Here is a 21265-nt window from a genome sequence, read left to right as displayed (position 1 = left end):
AAACGAAACGAGTTTATTGACTTGCTAACACTTCTTGTGAGAATGCAATGTTTGAAAAAAGCTTGGAATTTTATCAAAGGGAAGGAGAAAATTGTATTGAATAAGAATTATCTAAGATGACTTTATCAAACATCAAAAAAGCTTGGAAAATTCAAAATTGCACGCCTCATAATACTCATTTATTAAATAAAAAAAAAAAAAAAAAAAAAAAAAACAATAAAATTGTATAATTAATTTTTAAAAGAAAGAACAATTAAGTAATTTCTTACAGAGTATTTCAAAGTTATTTTTTTAATTATTGACGCCCATTTATCTGAACATATGAGCATCAGTTTAAAAAAATCTAGTAATATGATTGCTTGATTTCATTTGATACATATACGTCGCACATATAAAATATATACGCCACATACTTTTTTTTTGCCCCCGTATATGCGGCATATATTTTTTTTCAGTACGGGAAGTTATTTCGTTTTTGTACGTATGCATCATAGTGAATTTTAATAAAAATTAATTTAGAAAAAAACTACGGAAACTAGACCACTGATATGAAATACGGCACTAGTTCATTGAATTATGGAACTAATAAAAAAAAGCTCGATCTCGATGTAGAAATTGTTTTGGGAGTTATTGTTGATGCATACAAAATCAGAGTACTGACATCAAGACGTCTACGTAATAGTAATTTATGTTATATGGCTGCGAAGTAATGATTTTCTGACAATGACGATGTTGCGATATGAGCTTAAGGTTCGTAGCGGGAATGTACGAAAACGGGCGCAATTTTAACGTCCGAGACGAAGCCGAGGACCGAAATTTACGCTCGTTTTCATACCTTCGCGTCACAAACTTTCAAGCGAATATCGTAAAATCGTCGTTGTCAAAATCACCACTTAGTGACCAAATAACTTACATTATTGTTTGTCATTATTGCTTCGTAATTTAAACTTTCGAAGGGTAAGCGGCAAATAGTCACGTCTACATTTTATTAAATTTTGCGTTGTTGTTATTTTATTAACATTAGGTTCTCCTGGCAATGAACTGTCAACCGAGAAATAATCAGCACTACTAAATAGTAACTAAAAATTAAATTTACTAAAAATCTGCGGTTGGTACACTAGAATTTGATTTATTTCGTTCTTAATTTCATCCGATTGTACAAAGACAGTACGGAAAAAAAAGAGGAAGTTAAAATTTGCGGCCTAGGCCGCGGAAAAACGCGGTATGGTAGTCTCTAGAAATGAGTATCTTTTTGGACGCCACCCAGCGCTCGAAAGTTGAACTTTCGAAGCAAGTATGACAAAAAATTTTTATTTTCGGATTTGCCTCGGAGTTAAACTTACGCCCGTTTTCGTACATTCCCGCCACAAACCTTAAGCTCATATCACAACATCGTCGTTGTCAGAAAATTGACACTTTGCGGCCATATGATATAAATTACTATTTCGAAGCAGCAACATAACTTATCAAAGATAAACTCATCATTTACTCATCAAAGACAATCCGTAAAAATATATCATGATATGACTATAGGGGAGACTGGGGCACGACGGCCCCCTTAACCCGATTTTTTCTTTTTGTGGCTTTTAACCATCAAATTCATTTATTTTCCATCTATTTCGAACGAATCAGTCGAAATTTTGCAAAAAAATCGAAAAAAAAATTTTTTTTTTCTAAGGCACGACGGCCCCCTCCCCAAAAAATCATATAAAAAAAAATTTTTTTTTACTAAAGCTATTACCATCAAAATCTAGAGATTCTCCTCCCAGAGAACGGCGTCGAGGGAAAACCACGATTCTTACGAGTCTTGAGTATCGCCGAGAACTCTCAGAAAAAAAAATCAACATGAAGCAAAAAAAAAGACCTCAATTATACAAAAAAAAAAAAAAAAAACAAAATTAAAATCAAAAAATTTGAAAAAAAAAAACATTTAAAATATAAAAATGATGATTGCCATTGTCTTTATTGCTATAGACTTTCCTCAGAAACATGGATTCAATGTAAAAATTGTAATAAATGGTCTTATGATTCTTGCGCAGGTATTGGCGAAGATTATTCTGACGAATATGTCTGTGATTATTACGAATAATCGTATATTCATTAAAATATCTCGATGTGATTTCCTAATCATCGAACATTTATATTTCATGTTTTATTCAAAGTTTAATTTTTGTTAACATTTAATAAAAAAATTAGGAAAACGGTTGACCCTGAAGGCCATCCCTGCAACTTCCGGCTAATTCCATACCTGGGCGCTTAAATTTATATGTTGTTTTGAGCTCTCCGAGCTTAAAAAGATAACTTTCATATGCTTTTGAGCTTTTCAAGCTCAAAAGTTTGATAGAAGGTTGATAAAACAATATTTTTTGAGTTTCCAAACCGCAATAACTTTTGAATGAATGAACTGATTTTCACGCGGTTGGTGGCATTCGACGCAGTTTTTTAAGCCTTATGAAAAATTTTTAAGTTTGAATTGATCAAACTAGAAATTTCAAAGTAATTCCGAAAACACTTTTTTGGGTTTTCTTTCTTGCACGATATCTCTCAAACAAGTCAACCGATTTTGACCGGATTAGCAGCAATCGGCGTGGTTTTTTAAGGTTAAGAGCTGATTAGTTTTTGGAGTTGATCGATGAAGCCGTTCGAAAGTTATTCCAAAAAAACCACTTTTGAAAAAATTTTTGTTTAGTTTTTTTTTAGATTTTTCGAAATCTATCGGTCCGAATCGATCCAAATTGTATCCAAAATCTAAGTTTGGACAAGCCTTTTCGAATGGTGCCAACCGCGATCGAATCGGTCGAGCCATTTAAAAGTTATGAGAGGTTTACATACTTACATACACACACACACACACACACACACACACACACACACACACACACACACACACACACACACACACACACACACACACACACACACACACACACACACACACACACAGACATAGTGACACCCTCGCAGGGATAGTCAGGGAAGCTTCCTGTGATCCTTGAACGTCGAGATCTGATGAAAACTCGATTTTTGTAAAACGGGGTTAAACTAATAACTTCCCGATTTTTGAAAATCTGAGATTTTCTTAGCGGGAAGTTAAAAATGATTATAAATTTTATTGTTAAGCTGTTAATTAATTTTAAATAGATAATAATAAATAATATAATTAATTTCTTTTATTGCACTCAGAGGTTTTAAACCTACGTACAAGAAAAAATATAGATGTTATTTAGCAATGAATTGGTTACATTAGTTTACATTGATTGAAATCACAGGTTGAGTTTTCAGGTTGAGCTTTTAAAATCCGTAATATCTTGAACCAGACATTTTTTTTATATTTTTATCAAGTCAAAATTAGAAATATGAATTGGGTAAAGTAAGACATCCTTGGAGGAATTCAAATAAATTTTTGAGATTAGGTTTCTGTCTGGTGCAGAGGATACCGCGATCAATAATTAATAATATAATTATTACTGTTTTAATTTCAAAAAACTATGTTTTTAGTTTTTTATAAGCTATATAATTCAACTTTTCATCAAATTTTTCAGTTTAATTAAATTCATTCTGATTCATTGACCTGAAAAAGCTTAAAATAATGAATTCTTTAAATTTGTCATTTTTTTTTTTAGTGATCCATTATGCCCCACGTATCACAGATTGGCCCGAAATATCATAAAAACATCATAAAGGTCATAACTTGACGGAAAATGGAAAAAAAAAATTTTACCTAATTTATGAGAGGGGCCGTTATGCCAGGGACTGTCGTGTACCACTCTCCCCTGTATGATTCAATTTTTTGTAAAATTTTTCAGTTCAATTAAATTTTTTTTGATTTATTTTACCACAAATTTATCACAATGTAAAAAAAAAATTAGGAAAACGGTTGACCCTAAAGGCCATCCCTGCAACTTCCCGCTACCTCCATACCTAAGTGCTCAACAATTCACTTATTTTTTAAGCTCTTTGAGCTTAAAAATATAATTTTTGTGTAATTTTGAGCTCTGCGAGCTCAAATAAATCGCTGTTCTGTGCTCTTGAGCTCTTCGAGTTAAAAAAGCTAATGGAAGTTTTATAGAACACTATTTTTTGAATTTTCAAACCGCAATAACTTTTGAATTAATTAACTGATTTTCTCGCGGTTTACGGCATTTAGCGCAGTTTTTTGAGTTCTTTGAAAAATGTATTGTGATATATTAATATTATTGATAGTATTTGTGATATATTCTTAGCTTACATTTGAGGTGCATCTGAATAATATAGTGGCCAGAGCTAACCGTACACTTGGTAGCATACTGAGGTCAAGTAAAGACTTCGAGGATGATAAAACACTAGTTTTATTATTTAACACTCTGGTGAGACCGATCTTGGAGTATGGGTGCGTAATTTGGGACCCGATCTACATTTATCAGATTAAGAAGTTGGAATTGGTACAAAGAAAATTTATAAATCATATTAAATATCGAAATGGTAGAAAAAATGTCTTCATCGACTGTCGTCAGGCATATGAATATACCGGAAATTCTTCTCTCGCTGATAGAAGAAAATACCTGACGCTCTGTTGCGGAGCCAATATTCTTAACGGACATTTGGATGCTCCGGACCTACTGAAGCGACTTAATTTGGTTATACCAAATAAAAGTCTACGCACTAACAGGGTGTTAGACATGCCATCAGTAAAATCACGTTACTCTACACATACTCCGACATATAGAATATCAAAGGTGATGAATGAACTTGTTGCAGATGTGGATCTCTTTGGTGTAACCATGGGAAGGATAAAAAGAGAAGCCAAACGGGCTATTCTTAAATGATATTTTTAGTGACAATAGTAACTATGTTGAAATATTCCTTTAGTTTTCTTTTTCTTTTTTTTTTTTTTTTTTTTTTAATTTCTTTTTCTTTCTTTTTTTTTTAATTTATTTAAGTGGATTCCGAATTCTTTTATGTAGATATTAGTTCTTTATATCACTTTACACTATTATATGTAAATACTTTGTATAATTGCCGAGTGGCGTTTTTCAAATAAATAAATAAATATAACCATATATAGCTTAACATAGCCAATTTTCATACCAGTTCATCCTTTTCTAAAAAGTTGATTGCGGATATTTAGTCGTTTTACGTCACTTGTGTAATCTTTTTATCAGGTGGGTGATTAGTCAGCTGAAATAATGACGGGATTTCGGAAAGAATGAAGCGCGCATAATGTGTTTCTAGTGTCATAAAATATATAAGGACTGATTAGACCATATCAAAACATTTTTTTACGAAACATAAACACACTATCAAAAATTTCGGTATCAAAATGAACGCGGAGCATTTTACATGACCGTATAATATGAAATAAAAGTACACTGATAGAAGGATTTGTTTATAGTTAAAAAGATTTGTTAATATTTAACAAATCATTTATTTGAAGCCATTTGTTAGTCCTTAACAAATATTTCTTAGTATTTAAAAAGATTTATTAATATTTAATAAATGAATATCAGATTTATTTAATACAAACAAATCATTTTAAATACTAAGAAATATTTATTTAATATTAAAAAATGGTCTCTAATAAATGATTTGTTAGCTATTAACAAATATTATTTAATACAAATAAATCCTTCTATCAGTGTATAGAATTCTCTCGGTGTAAATTTTCCAGTTTAATTATTTCTTCTTAGGAATCTCAGAAGAGTGAAGCACGTGATTACAAATACAAATGGCTGCGCCCATAAAATTTGATAATTGGAGATAATCATAAATTTTTCAGCGTGAAGAGTCAGTATTTAATTTCTGAACGCAAAATTATCGTGAATTATACATTTACACGGTTGATGGTGTAAAAATATTAAATTCACACCCCCTAAATTTAACACTGTATTTGGTGTAATTTTCACACGAAAACTGTTACATCGATTCATTTACACTACACCGAGTCCAAAAAATTTTTACAGTGCATATTGGATAGTTTATTATAAAAAAATTATAAAGGATGTCAATTAATCTGTACATGTGTCCCCTTCCGCTTGTAAACACTCTGTCCATTAAAATATTCAATGTGTTTGCATTTTTGTTTTTTTTTTTTCATTAGCTTCAGAATGACCCCCCGTAGAAGTCTATTGGAAATGCCTATCCAATTCAGTATTGTTTAATTAAATAATCAATAAAAAAAAAATCATGTGATCTTTTATATGTCTATATTTGTTAACAAATAATATTTACTCTCAGGCTGCTTGGTCATTATAAATCAGCTGAGTCATAGCTTTATCACATACACCTCATTTTTATGATCTGAGCAAGGAAGACGCGAAATATCTGAAATTGAAATTACGTTACTATTTGTTTATTTATTCAAAAGCTAGTTTTTACAATTAGAATGACATATTTTTATTTTACTATTTTTTTCTTATTAATTATCGAGGATAACTTTTCTTCTCTCCATTTTACTTTATAATTCAGCAATATACTATTTGCTACTTTGTTAAAAATTACAAATCTCAAAGAGTTTTAACTGTCATTTATTATAATCTGAAGGAGTCAGTGTATGAAAAAACTAAATAAACACCTACTTGCTAGTTTACTTTTAAATGTAGGTGTGTAGGTGAAAAAAATTGTGTCGTATAGTATCCCCGAAACGAATCAACCGATTTAAATGTCTTGGGGCAATCAAATCACTCCATCAGCATCTCATAAGATTTGGAGACTACTCGGTCAACAATCTTGCATCTTTAAAATATTGTTTTTTTAATAACTGGTTACTTCCTCATTAAAAAAATTCAATGAATTTTGACCTTTATTATTTCATGGTCGTATTTAATTATAATAAAATTCCTGACTAAAATTTTTTTTTTACCCACTTAATTTTCAATTTCATGAACAATTTTTAATATCTATGGAAGAATTAAAAATTTTAATTTTTTATAAAAAAAAATAATTAAATGATATGACGCTGAAGTTATCTGACAATTATCAATTTTTTAAATTCTCATAATAAGTCGATCACAATAATGAAAATGCTTTTAAAAATTTCCACTAATAATTGTTTTTTATTTTCACATGTGGAATTTTTTAATTAAATTTTTGGACATGTCTATTCACACTCAAAAAAGTCCTGATAAATCAGGACACTTCTTAAATTTTTTTTCATAATAATTTTCTTGCTATAAAATTCTAAAAAATAAATTCTAATGTCTATCAATTTCAGATTCATAAAAAAATTCATATTATAATTTGATGAAATGCACGAAACAATTTTTTTTCATTTTTTACATACTTAATAAAATTAAGATCATGCACTAAGTATGGATTTGTACTAGCAATCATAATAAATCAATGCATCCGCAAACCGTTCATAAACATAAAGCATAAAAATTTATTATCAAATTAACGAGAAAAAATACGAAGTAGCAAGTAAAAATTTGAAAAGACAATACAATAATATGGCGCATCGTAAAAATAAATTATTAGAAATTCTTTAAAATCCAGCATGTGTTGATAACTGACAAGCTAGAATGATTGACAGCCTGTTGAAAGGTACACATTTGCAAGACCAAGCCATAACCTATTCCGTATTGTAAGCACATTTTTATTTTTTTTTTTTTTTTAGAATAATAATGACAATAATTTAATCTTTAGTTAACCTTTAGAAACTTTTACCACTACATTAAATATTGAGAATCCTGGAAAAAAATAAAAAAAAAATCTTTTGAGATTCGTGGCTGGTCGCGTTCTACTGTAGAACAGGTTGAGCGGGCCAACGGGTCGACACACAGCTGAATTTCATTGGCCTACAAATTGGAATTGGCTTGATAACCGAATGAATAGTACTGAGTGTATAGTTTAAATTATTTGCTTGAATATTTTCAATAAACATTATTTATCTGCAGTATTTTTAAGCAGGAATTCTCTCGAAAATAGTGACCGAGATTTTTTGTGGCCAATTATTCTGTTAATCTTTGATGCAGTATAATTTTATGCATCAGTTAACCTATAATACTTATGTAATTAATTAAAGTTGTTTCCAGTTTTGGAAAGTTTAAATGTAACGCAGTTTTTTATCGGTGAGTTTAATAACTGTTATGCAGGATTTGGGTAAATAATTGAATAACACTTTTAGTGACAAAATTAAATTTATTGTTAATTATTATAATTAGCTATTAGTAAAAAATGATGGTATTTACTGAATTATATATATGAGTAAAGTTTTTGATTCTTAATTTTTTGTAAGTAATTTATTACAATATTAATTGATAAGAAATTTTTCAAAATGTGTATAGAATATTCAGATTCAAATTCAAGGCTATTTTTAATAAATTTTCAATCATGGTACTCAGGTATGAGAAACAAGTTGTTGATTCCAAAAGTGCATGCCTTAAGCACTCATGTTGTACGTAAATTGATCAAAGTAATTTCTAAACGTAAAAGTTTTTATACCAATAACCTCAGTACTATTTTTAATTTTTAGATAATTTTATATCTAAGATTAAAAGAATAAGAAGCAATTATCTACTGTACACTATAAAAATAAATGTAGAAAATAGTTTTAATAATGAGTTAATCTATACTAATATTATAAAGAGAAAAGATTTGATTGTTTGTTTATTTGCATTGAATAAACTCCGAAACTACTGTACCAATTTGAAAAATTCTTTCACTGTTGGGAAGCTACACTATCCCCGGGTGACATAGGCTATCTTATATTATGAATAATTTGGAAATTTTTGTTAAATATCCGGTGCAAAGCCGGGCGGACTGCTAGTGACTAATAAATTACAAAAAAGTAATTCCAGTTACAGTTTAGTTTATAAGCATGTTTGAATTTTTCTGCGGATAGTATTTTTTTGTACGATTTACTTCCCTCTTTCGTTCCAATGCATGAGTCATTGAAAAAGAACCAATTAAAGATTGTATTACCAGCGGTCAGCATGGTGTATCAGCTGTCTATAACCGCATGTCTTCAAGTAATTTTTACAAATCAATCTTTATGAATGACTGACAGTGAATTTTTCCAACTCTTAGCCGAAAAAAATTAACTATAATCATACAAAACTATATTAAGCAGCAGTTTTCATTCAATAACTCCCCACAAGGCAGAAGAGGAGATTCTAAAATAGATTGATTTTTTCCAAATTTGTTGTATTAACCCTCCCATAATGACTAGAAAAATGTACACCGTAAGCTACTCAAACCATTTTTAACTTCCCGCTAAGAAAATCGAAGATTTTCAAAAATCGGGAAGTTATTGTTTTCACCCCGTTTTGCAAAAATCGAGTTTTCATCAGATCTCGACGTTTGAAGGTCACAGGAAGCTTCCCTGACTATCCCCGCGAGGTTGTCACGGTGTCTGTGTGTGTGTGTGTGTGTGTGTGTGTTTTTTTTTTTTTTTTTTTTTTTGTAAAGAGGTACGAAAAAAGATCTTCAAAAGACACCGGTATCGTTAACTCTGCCGCCCATCTTCCGGCAGATATCGATAGTCGGTAGTGTGGAGATTTTTACCCACTAAAAAAAACATTCCTCTTCCCCTCTCCCCTAGATGGTACGGGGAGGACTGGATTGGAACCGCGTTAGCATTACTTCAATCCAGTCGTGCTGCGTCTCACGACGCCTACTCCTGGCTACTGGTCCCTTTCTGCGATTTTGTCTTTCAGGAGGTGCTGTGCATAAACTGCAACAGCTGACCAGTTTTCCTCTTGTTTGATCATATAGGTCACCAGGCTTGAGGGGGAGAGCCTGGTGCCTATGATCTCTTCGGTGCTTCTTCTGTAGTCCTTCCATCGAGCACACTCGAAGAATGTGTGTTCGGCGTCGTCGATTTTATCCGGGCAGTATTTGCACGTTGGTGTGCTGTGCAAACCCATCTTGAAAAGATAGGCATTGAACTGCCCATGTCCCGTCAATAGCTGGGTCAGGAAGAAGTCCGTATCCCCGTGCTTCCGAGAGAGCCAGACGTTGATGTTTGGGATCAGGCGCGCCGTCCATCTGCCCGTCTCTCCCGATGTCCATCGGTCCTGCCACTCTTGCTGCGTTTCCGCCTTTATCCTTGTTCTTGCGTCCTTCATGTTATCATCACTGTCTTTAGCGTCATAGAGTTTTGCTCTTTCGAACGCTAATAGGTCGATGGGCGCGGCTCCTGCAATGACCAATACAGCCGCTTCAGAAACTGTGCGGTAGGCGCAGGCAACCCTGAGAGCGCCTCGCCGCTGTACTGCTGCGATCTTTCGCCGGTAGGTCTTCTGCTTTAATATGTCTGCCCATATCTCCGCTCCATAAAGCAGTACCGAGTGGACTGCTTTTAGAAGAACTCTTCTCTTTTTTGTTCTTGGTCCCATGATGTTGGTCATAATTCGTGCTAGGCTAGACACAGTCTTGCTGGCTTTCTTGCATGCACTGTCGAGGTGTTCACGGAAAGATAGTTTCTCGTCTATCATTACCCCTAGATACCGCAGGGCCCTTGTTGACGTCAGCGTTGTTCCTCCCATGTCCATAGCGAATGGTTTTGGAAACCATTTTTGACGGGTCAAAACGACCATCTCGGTTTTCTGTTTGGCGAGTTTCAGGTGATGCTTATCGAGCCAAGTCTCGACGGTGTCGATGGTTTCCCGAACTAGCAGTTCGGCCTCTTCCACGCTGTCCGCCACTATAGTAGCTGCAACGTCGTCTGCAAAGCCTGTTAGCTCTACTTGCTCTGGCAACGGGATTTCAAGAAGCTCGTCGTAGTCTGCGTTCCATAGATCAGGCCCCATTATTGAGCCTTGCGGCACGCCAGCCGTTATGGCGTATTCTTGTGGGCCTTCAGTAGTTTCCACTATTAGCTTTCTATCGTCAAGGTAGTTGTCGACTAGTGCCAGATTTTCTGGCTCCGCGTCAAACTTGTGCTCCAGAGCGTCTAAAATGTCTCCCCAATTTGCGCTGTTAAATGCGTTTTTGACATCTAGCGTGAGGAGAAGACATACTTTACGAGCTTTGAGGCTACCAGTCCATGCTTCTCTCGCTGTCTTTATGACTTTCTTGATCGCTCCGACTGTCGAACGTCCTTTCCGGAAGCCGTGTTGGTTTGCGGCAAAACCTCCAGCACGGTCTATGTCGTTGCAAAGTCTCCCTTGTATGAGCTTCTCGAGCAGTTTTCCAGCAATGTCCAGCATACAGAGTGGTCTAAACGACGAAGGTGTTATGGGGGTTCCCTTACCTTTGTCTAAGAGAACCAATCTCTGCCGTTTCCAGACCACGGGAAACGTGCCAGTTGCCAAGCATGCGTTGTAGGTGTTCAGGAGTATGTCTGGGTATTCCAGGGCTACAGTTTTGATCACCGATGCCGGGATGCCATCAGGTTCAGGTGTCTTTCCTGTTTTGAGTGACTTGGCCGCGTCTTGTAATTCCTTAGTTGTGAAGGGTGTTACTTCACTGTTCTTAGTGTAGTGTTTCTTCTCCCGCGGTGGGTGTTTGGGGAAAAGCTCCGTTACAATGCTCTCCATCAAGGCAGGAGATTTCGGCGCCTCTGGTGAAGCCTTTCCAAGTCGTTTGGCGACAATTTGGTAGGCTTTACCCCAGAGGTCATTGTCGAGATCGTTGCAGATCTCTTTCCACAGTTTCGCTTTACTTGCTTTAATGGCTCGGTTTAGCGTCTTTTTGGCCTGCTTGTACTCTTTTGAATACAAGTCCTGGCTTGGGGAGCGTTTCGTAGCTCTCGTTGCTCGGCGACGTAGCTGATGGCATATTTTGCGAAGTTCTGCTATGTCCGCTGACCACCAGTACGCCGGCCTGTGGAAGCTCTGGTTTTTCAGCCGCGGCATAGAGGCGTCACATGCGGCAGTAATTTCTTTCATCGTGTTTAGCACTGCCTTTTCCGTCTCGCTGCAGGTATCCGGTGTCGGGTTGTTCTGGAGGATAGACCAGCTTCGTGCGAGTGAAGCTTGCAATGCCTCTGGATCAAGCCTTTTGGCATTCCACTTCCGCTTAGAAACGTCGCGTTGTGAAACCGGAGCAAATGCCAATCCAACGCTGAATGTCACAAACTGGTGATCACTGCCACTGTATTCTTCGGATACTGTCCAGTCTTCAATCATGTTGGCAGTCCTTGGAGTCGCCAATGAGATGTCGAGGATGGATTCTTGGTACCCTGGTCTTCTAAAGGTCGTGGTGCTCCCGGTGTTCAGCACTATGAGGTCGAGTCTAGCCACGACGTCAGCGACCTCGTTTCCTCTGGTGTCGGAGAAAGCAGCGCCCCACTCAGCCGATTTAGCGTTGAAGTCTCCGGCTACGATAACTTCGCCGTCGAACTTAGTGACCGCATCTTCTATATTTGCGAGTTTCTGTCGGAACACACTAATCCCTTCGTTAGGTGAGAGATAGACGCTCATGAAGTAGGTTGTGGGGGTTTGAATCCAGACAAAACCTGCTCCACCTCCGCTGTTGTTGACGGTAACGTTCTTTGTGTTCACAATCCAAATTGCTGCCGTGCCCGTTTCGTCTGCGAACCATGTTTTACCTTCGATGTTTAGATATTGCTCGCAGATAAAGCAGACGTCAATTTTATCTTCGAAAACACGCTGGCGCAGCAGGTTTTGCGCCAAGGCGCACCTATTCAGGTTGCCTTGTAGTATGCGTGTCATTTCTGACCTTTCATGGCTTCTGCAAGTGCTTTGCGGAATGCCTTACACGCTCCAGTGCCAGAAATATGGCATAGACTATCCTGGGCATCTTTGTCCGAAGCACAAAGGAAGCATTTTAACTTCTCCGTGCAGTTTACGGCCTTGTAGTTCTCTCCGCCACATTTGTAGCAGCACCTGCTTCTGTCTGGTCCCGCACACTGACGTGTTTGGTGTCCATAACCAAGACATTTAAAACAACGTGTTACTTTTACTACTGGGCGTATACGACAGTTCACCAAACCGATCCGTATACGGGCCTTGTCAAGGGCCTTAATCGCACTGGGCTCGTCTAGTTCGCAGAAGGCTGCCCGATTACCTCGTGGTGTGGGTTTTGTCAAATTTACCCGTTTGACCTCCAGGTTGTCAGTGAATTCACGTTTGAGTGCTTCACGGACTTCGCTCTCGGTAGAGATTTCATCTAAGTCGAGGATCTCGATCGTTGTTGTTGGTGTTAGTGTCTTGACTGTGCCGATGTTTGCAGTGGCTGCCCTTACTGCATCGGTGAATGCCTTGCTGTCTTCGGTCTTTCGAGCCATTTCAAGGAGAACGCCTCCGTGTTTCGTCTTTTTAATAGACCTTATGTCTACGCCCGTCTCGACAGGGCTTACCTTGGCCTTGATTTCCTTCAGGAGATCGGCGTATGTTCGCCCTTCAGCTGGTTGGACTAGGACAGCTTTAGTTCTTGTCTTCTTTCTCCTTGGTTTCTTGGAGCCACCGCTGTTTGGCTGGTCTTGGGCTGTAGCAGTTTGAGTCACTGGCTCCTGTTCTTTCTTTTTCTTGTTTTGCCGAGTCACTTTGGTCCAGGTATCATCCCGGGCTGTCTTTTTCTGTGCTGGCTTGTCAATATCTGAGGAAGGGCTGGGCGTGGACAGCGGCCTCTTCTTGTTGCCATCTCCTTGCTGTGGTAATTTCTTAGGAGTGGTCAGAGGTGGCTGTGATTTTTTGTTCAGACTCGGAGATGTTTGAGTCGTTGACGCCGACTTCGTTGGTGATTTGTTGGCCAGCCTATATACCGTACTAATAGACGAAACCAATTTTCTGATCTCATGGTGGAGATTCTTTTTGTCTTTTATGAAGTCGGCTAACTCATCAATCTTGTTGCCGAGCCTCTCCATTGGTGACTGTTGGCCGGTGACGGTCGGTAGAGAGTTCATTCTTCCTCGGTGGGTTTGATTAGTGGCAGGAGCAAAAGGTCCTCCACTTTTTGAAGGAATGTTGCTCAGCTGTCCGTTCTCTGCCTCTGTGTGTGTGTGTGTGTGTGTGTGTGTGTGTGTGTGTGTGTATGTGTGTGAAAGTATGTGAACCGCTTATAACTTTTGAACGGCTTGACCAATTTCATCGCGGTTGGTGCCATTCGAAAGGGCTTGACTAAACTTAGATTTTGAAAACTATTTGGACCGATTCAGATCAATAGATTTTGAGAAATCTTAAAAAAACTGAAAAAAAAATTTTTTTCAAATGTGGTTTTTTTGGAATAACTTTTAAACGGCTTAAAGATTCAATTCCAAAAACTAATCAGCTCTTAACCTCAAAAAACCACGTCGATCGCCACCAGTCCGGTCAAAATCGGTTGATTCGTTCGAGAGATATCGTGAACGAAAGAAAACCGAAAAAAGTGTTTTTTCGGAATAACTCCTAGCGCGATCAATTCAAAATTTGAGATTCTTTGTGAGGCTTGAAAAACTGCGTCGAATGCTGCCAACCGCGTGAAAATCGGTTTATTCATTTAAAAGTTATTGCGGTTTAAAAATTCAAAAAATAGTGTCATCAAATCTCTATCAGACTTTTGAGCTCGAAGAGCTTTAAAGCATAAGAAAGCAATCTCTTTGAGCTCGAAGAGCTTAAAAACGTCATTGGTGCAATTTTAAGCGCCTAAGTATGGAATTAGCGGGAAGTTGCAGGGATGGCCTTCAGGGTCAACCGTTTTCCTAATTTTTTTTAATGTAAAAATAGCAATCAATTAAAATAGATCACAGCGTGTAAGCCGTTAAATTAGCCGCTGTGCACGTGGCATTATCAGTGAAAATTAATTAATAGTTCGATACTGTGTAACAATTGCACTTTCATTGCAATATTTCTTTTTTTGCCTATTATGATTATTAAAGTATTCTTTAATTTAATCATTAATTGTGCATACATATATATTGTTGTATATCCATTTATTGGCGGTATTTCACCGGGACGTGACTTCAGTCATTCTTCTCTCAAGGCATCGCAAAGGAGTATGTACAGTGCACTGGCTGTCAAGCCTACTTCCCCCCGAGCTGCGCTAAACAGGCTGGATCTCAGCCTAGTGGATTTATTCAAAGTTGTTGTGGCCGACGTGGGTCTTCCTCCACAGATGATATTCGTGATATTCTTAAGCAAGAAATACTCGCTCTGCGTAACAGCCTTAAAAGCGATGTCACATCACTGCGTAATGACCTCAAAAATGATGTCACATCACTGCGTAATGACCTCAAAAATGACGTCAAAAATGATGTCACATCACTGCGTAATGACATCAAAAATGAATTAGAAACTGTTATCTCCAGTGTAAATGGACTCAAATCTCAGGTAAAACAATTTACAGAGCAATTTCAAAACATAATCTGTGCTGTAGAGGAAAAACTCTTGAACAGTGAAGTACGCATAACGGCCAATGCTAACAATATAGTCTCTAATGTTCAGAGAATTACGGAGCTCCATAATAAAGTAACTGACATACAAACACAGGCTGATAGCAGTGTTATTCTGCGTGAAGTAGACGATCGTATGGCCAGAAGAAACAATGCCTTGTTTTTAGGCATTAGTGAATCTCAAATATCTACTCCTAATGAGCGTCAAGCAGATGACCTTTCCAGAGTTCAGAGTATTTGTGATACTTTTGCAAATAACGTCTCATTTTCCTCCTGCTCAAGACTGGGTAAATATTCATCAAACTTACTCCACCCTAGGCCAATAAAGGTTACTTTTGTTAACCCTGCTTCTGTTGATCAGATTATAAATGGATTGATAAGAGCAAAGAAAGCCAAAAACTCTCTCTTGTCTGTGGAGAATCTTTCGATTGTTCACGACAGAACAGATCTCCAAAGGAGCGAACAAAAGAAACTACGTCAACAACTCCAGGAACGGACAGCAGCAGGGGAACGGAATTTGAGGATTGTCATTCGTGCTCGTCAACCGATGATAATCAAGGATCATCGGAATATTTTAGCCTCGACTCCCAAAAACTCAGCTTCTTAAACTCCACCTCATCTTGCCTGACATTATATTATCAGAATGTCAGGGGACTTAATACTAAATTAGATAGTATATTCTACAAAACTTGTATGGCTGAGTATGATTTTTATGCTTTTTCTGAAACCTGGTTCAAAACAGGTGTATTAAATAGTATACAATTTAACTAGCTAAAGCATATGATCATGCTCCAGCTCCTAAATAATCATCCATATTATATTGAGTTTATCTAATCTATAGTAATTTAATAATAAATATAGTATTACGAATAGTATTATGTACGTCAGAGTCAAACACCTGTCATCTATAACTTATATTTTCTTAATATTTTTCTTTTTTTTTTATTTACTTATTGCAACATGTGTAACACTTTACAACATATATTAATGTATCTTTTTGTAACCTCATAACTGGCCATACATGCTGTCAGGTTTTGTTAATAAAGAAATAAATAAATAAATAAATAAAGCCATTCCGAAGAAATTAAAAAAAAAAATTTGAATTTTTATGTTTTTTAAAAATAACTTTAAAGCGTACAAAAAAATCATAATGAAACTATGTATAAATTTTTTTGCTTAAGAACTGCGTCCAATGCTTTTTTTAAAATGAAAATCGAACGACGCATTTAAAAGTTATAGTTGTTTAGAAATTCATAAAAATTTTTTTTTTCGGTATTTTTTTAAGATATTTTCCAGTTTCTTCAACCGATCAATAAAAACTTGTACATTTTCTTTTTGTGCTTTAAAAACTACACCGAATGCTTTTTCAAAAAACAAAATCGAACGACGCATTCAAAAGTTACAGTTGTTTAATAAATACATTTGGAGCTCGAGGAGGAGCTCAAAATGTGAAAAACTGCGCTTTGAGGTTGAAAAGCTCAAATATAAATCAAAAAATACATTTTAAGGTGCTTGAAATGCAAACTTAGCAGGAAGTTCTAGGGTTGGCCTGCACGGTCAACCGATTTCCAAATTTTTTTGATTATGTAGAAATAATTTTTTTATGATATTTAAATAAACTTTATTTAACTAGACAATGCGTTATAATAAAACTTTCAATGTATTAAATACCTTTTTTTCTATCATTAGTGTCGTTTTTTCTACAAACGTAGGATAACGCGATAGATAAAATATTTAGAAAGATTTTTATCTTGTTACGTCAAAGAAGTATAACTTCTAACGTGCGTACATAAGTACACACACACTTTTTTTTTCCTTAAACATTTAACGTTTAAGAGTAAACATTAAGTTCAATCAAAGTGACACTCAAAAATTGTTATTTGTGGTCATTTTTAGTCAGTTGATTTATCGTAAAAATGAATGAAAAATCTGTATCGTTATACAAACATTTAGGTTCTATCCATATACTATACGTCTACGTGTATACAAATAATTTAAAAAATCTTGTTTAGAATTTTTAAAAAATAAATACAGGCGAGGTAAATAAGATTTTAAGAAACTACAGTAAAGTTCTGTCGATTGAATAATAATTTATTCTGACAATTGTAATCTCAACAACGGACTAAAGTCACTGACGTCGTTCCATTCGACATACCTGACAAAAAAAATTAATATATAATTTTTTTTTTTTTATTCGTTTTTTAAAGTCGCATAAACTACTAAGATAATGAGCAGCTACGATAGGGGGTAAACTTTTTGAGGTTGAACTCGTTTCACTTTTTTAGGCTGAGCAGTATAACACACTTAAATATTGAAAATATTCATCGGTGTACGCCGGGCTCGAACCCGGTCCAATGCTTTTTGGTAAGCAAGGGCCGGATCCGATAGGCTACTGAGCACCTAATATATAATTATACAGATAATATTTAAACAAAAAAATTTTTGAATCATTAATAAAATATTCGGTAATTGATGAAAAATAAGAAGAATATATGGTGAGGCTTTCGCCTACCTCCGAAGAGGCCGTTTCCTGGGCTCAAAAGAGCTATACACGCACTTTCCTGGGCTCAAAAGAGCTATACACGCACCGAAAAATAAGAAACAGCAATTTTTCAAATTCTAATTGAATATAACTGGCAGTTTTCGGACTCTCAAAATTAAAAAGATTTACGTCTTGATAGGTTCCGCTGGTCAAAATAAAACTCACTAACTTTCAAATAAAAACTTCTCTACTATCTCAAAACAAGTTCACTTAAAATCTCTATCAAACAAGTTTGCAAACATGACTTAACTCAATATTTAATGGTTCCTAAGGTTACGAAATCACGATAAATCACTTTCGTTAGCATCTTCTATTCGCAAATTCCAATACACACATCTGCACATTTACACAGCCAAAACCTGATGATGATGAGTAAATAATAAAAACCACTGAGGCATGAAGAACATCACGTTTCCGGTGGACTTATTTCTCCTTTTTTTCAAGAAAGTGAATTACTATAACATGATGATGATAAGCAATCACTAATCATTACCACTTTAATTATCTAGTCAATTAGATCATTACTTTCATACAATGTTATCAGTCATTAATTATTTTTTTCTTTTTAATTTTTTTTAACTAAAAAATATCTCTAACTTCTATAAATAAATTTTAATTATATTAATTATCAAGAGTAACTAGATAATTAGCTGATAAATTTTTTCTAACAGTAAAAAATAAAATGAAATTCATTATAAAATGATGAGGTAATTCATAAGTCAAATAATTGTTTTAATTGATAATTAAATATCTGAAATAAATAAATCCATTATTGGGTTGACTAACGGTCAGCGACGATTGAGAATGAAAGCACGCATATGTATATATATATATATATATATATATATATATATATATATATATACACCTGTATATATAGTGACATAAAAGAGTATATTGGCTTTTGAAAAGGTGCCGGAACTGGAAAAATCGGTGACCGCAAGGCCAAATATGACTGCCGGTTTACTTAATAAAATTATATGTAGAATATCATTCAGCAGAAATTAAATTCTGGTATATAAATATGAGCATCAGACTCATTAAATATTTTAATTAACGATCTACGCATAACTGCAGTAACTGTTGTATGTCTATAATATAAAATATGTAAGACATCTGGACACCTTAACAGTCAAGTGACATAAAAATAAACTACATGTCAAGAAGTCTAGCATCATCTGTACAATACACTGAAGAAAAAAATAAGTGTTATATCCAGACGATTTCTTGACTCATGAATTTGTTAATATGATCAATTTAATGTATCAGTTTTTAGACAGAATATTTATTGTTTATTTGATTTCAATGTCAAGGCAAAGGCCGAATAGCAAAAGTACATATTTTATCAAGTAAAATATATATATATATATATATATATATATATATATATATATATATATATATATATATATATATATATATATATATATATATATATATAAAATAAATAAGTTTACGCATTATTTTTTACAACAAGAATTTATAATCAACGATTCATACATTGTACAGGGTAAATCACAACATTTTAATGACTAAATAAAATTTGATAAGTTAATGGATTTATATACATTATAACAATGTCAATATTTGTTGCCATTATTAGAAGCAAAAAAATAGACAGCTTCACTTAAGTTAAATGAAAATCATTTTTATCGATGCAATCAATTCTTTATACAAAAAAGTACAGCTTCGGAAATTTTCAAGAATTTACGTTCTTGTGCCATAAATCTAAATTCATAATAGAAGAATATTTCTTTTTTTAGTATTCAAAGATACAAAAAATGTATTTTTTTAATATTTCATTTTTGACAGTTCTTAATTTCATGAAAAACGCCTTAGTCGAATTTTTGTAATGTTGATTTATTTTTCTAAATATGCAACAATTAAATTCTATCAATTAGTAATTTTTTGATAAATGGAAGAATTATTTAATTAAAAATGTCAATTTCTCATAAAATTCCTAATTTAAGTTGCAAATAGTAGTTTATTGCATAAAAAAAGATACAACTTTATTATAATGAAAGAAAAAAATTAAACTATGCATTTTTCAAAAAAATAAAAATTAAGATAAATTAAACTTTCAATTTAAAAAATTTACTAAATTATAATGATTAATTTTAATTCAAATAAAAAATGCAAAATTTTTAAATTAAATATTTAACAACTTTGGAATAATATAATATCATAGAGCAACATTATTAATAATAATAATTATTATCATTTTAATATGCATTTTTTGTAAACAAATTTATCCATAAGTATAACATTGAATGTTGAAGATCTCGTCTTCCTACGCAACGGGAAGTAATATGGAGCAAACGCGAGTGAAAAATAATGCAAGAAGTGAGTACTAAACACTAAGAAGAACAAATAAAAATAAAAATATAACCCGGCAAGTATATATATATATATATAACATGTGCTCACGTAGTGAACAAACGTCGTGGGCAGACCGTTAGTTTTACGAAGAATTCGTTTGGTTTTATTACGCCTTCTACCTTATACATCTCATAGCTGGGCTGACTTTATTCTTCTCTTTCTAACCAGTTATTTTCGTTATTTCTTTCAGTACTTATCGGGATGCCGATCATTTGTAGCGATAGTTTATCTAGTGGCGGTAAAAGATTGTACTTTGTTAGAATGAGGTCAAAATTAGATCTGGAGCTTCAGTATGTAAGGAAGGGAGTTTTGTAGCGAGAGTCGATAGTAGAGAGTATCTGAAAGATTTACAGATGGTAAAAGTGAGGTTTAGTTACTAAAATTATTCCTTGCCCTGATAGCCAGCGCTTTCTCAGTAAGTAGTTGATTTCTAGCAGTTACGGTTAACTTAACATCAAGTTGGCGATAATTCTTCACTCAACAACAGTTGTAAGCAAATTGACGGAAATCTACGCCGCAACTTGAATACAAATTAATAATCAAACTTGTAGATAAATTTCCTTTCAACTTTATTACAATTTGACAGAAATACTTATACAACAAGTTTTGACGTCTGTTTGCAGAGTAAGTTATAGGTAACTAATAGGTAATCGCTTGCTTTGCCAACTCTTTCCGTCAAGTTTGCTTCAAATTTCGGACGTAGATTGACAGTAAGTTATAGGTAAGGTGGCTATCAGGGTGATAGCCAGAGTTTCAGACCAACAAAGTTAGTGTCAGATAGTTGCCATCAACTTAACGACAACTTACGGTCAATTTCCGAATTTGTAACTGCTGGCGTCAATTTAGCGACAAGTTTCTGAGAAAAAGAAGACCAATTTACTGCCGCAATTTTTCGCTTAATTTCTTGAGAAACTTGTCGTCAACTTGATGTGAAAAAGTTTCAGAAGCAGTTTTTTCTGACAACTTGGTGAACAAGTTGACGCCAACTGAGTGCATTTCCAATACTTGCTGCCAACTTAGTGACAAGTTGCGGCAGTAAATCGACGGAAAGTTGCGACCAACTTGGCTATCAGGGTTGCTAATATAAATTCCTG

General features: G+C 34.6%; 1 long non-coding RNA gene across 1 annotated transcript; it reads right to left on the bottom strand.

Annotated features, from left to right (window-relative positions):
* Window positions 1-17534: 17534 nt before the first annotated feature.
* Window positions 17535-20029, bottom strand: LOC123271963. Its single transcript, XR_006510995.1, has 2 exons — window positions 19987-20029; window positions 17535-17650 (listed from the first exon to the last, which is right to left on the bottom strand). It is a non-coding gene; the product is annotated as an uncharacterized LOC123271963 (long non-coding RNA).
* Between the last annotated feature and the right edge of the window lie 1236 nt (window positions 20030-21265).

The sequence above is a fragment of the Cotesia glomerata genome, linkage group LG9 (genome assembly GCF_020080835.1).
Source record: "Cotesia glomerata isolate CgM1 linkage group LG9, MPM_Cglom_v2.3, whole genome shotgun sequence".
Taxonomy (NCBI): domain Eukaryota; kingdom Metazoa; phylum Arthropoda; class Insecta; order Hymenoptera; family Braconidae; genus Cotesia; species Cotesia glomerata.
This window is presented reverse-complemented; position numbering and strand designations above follow the sequence as displayed.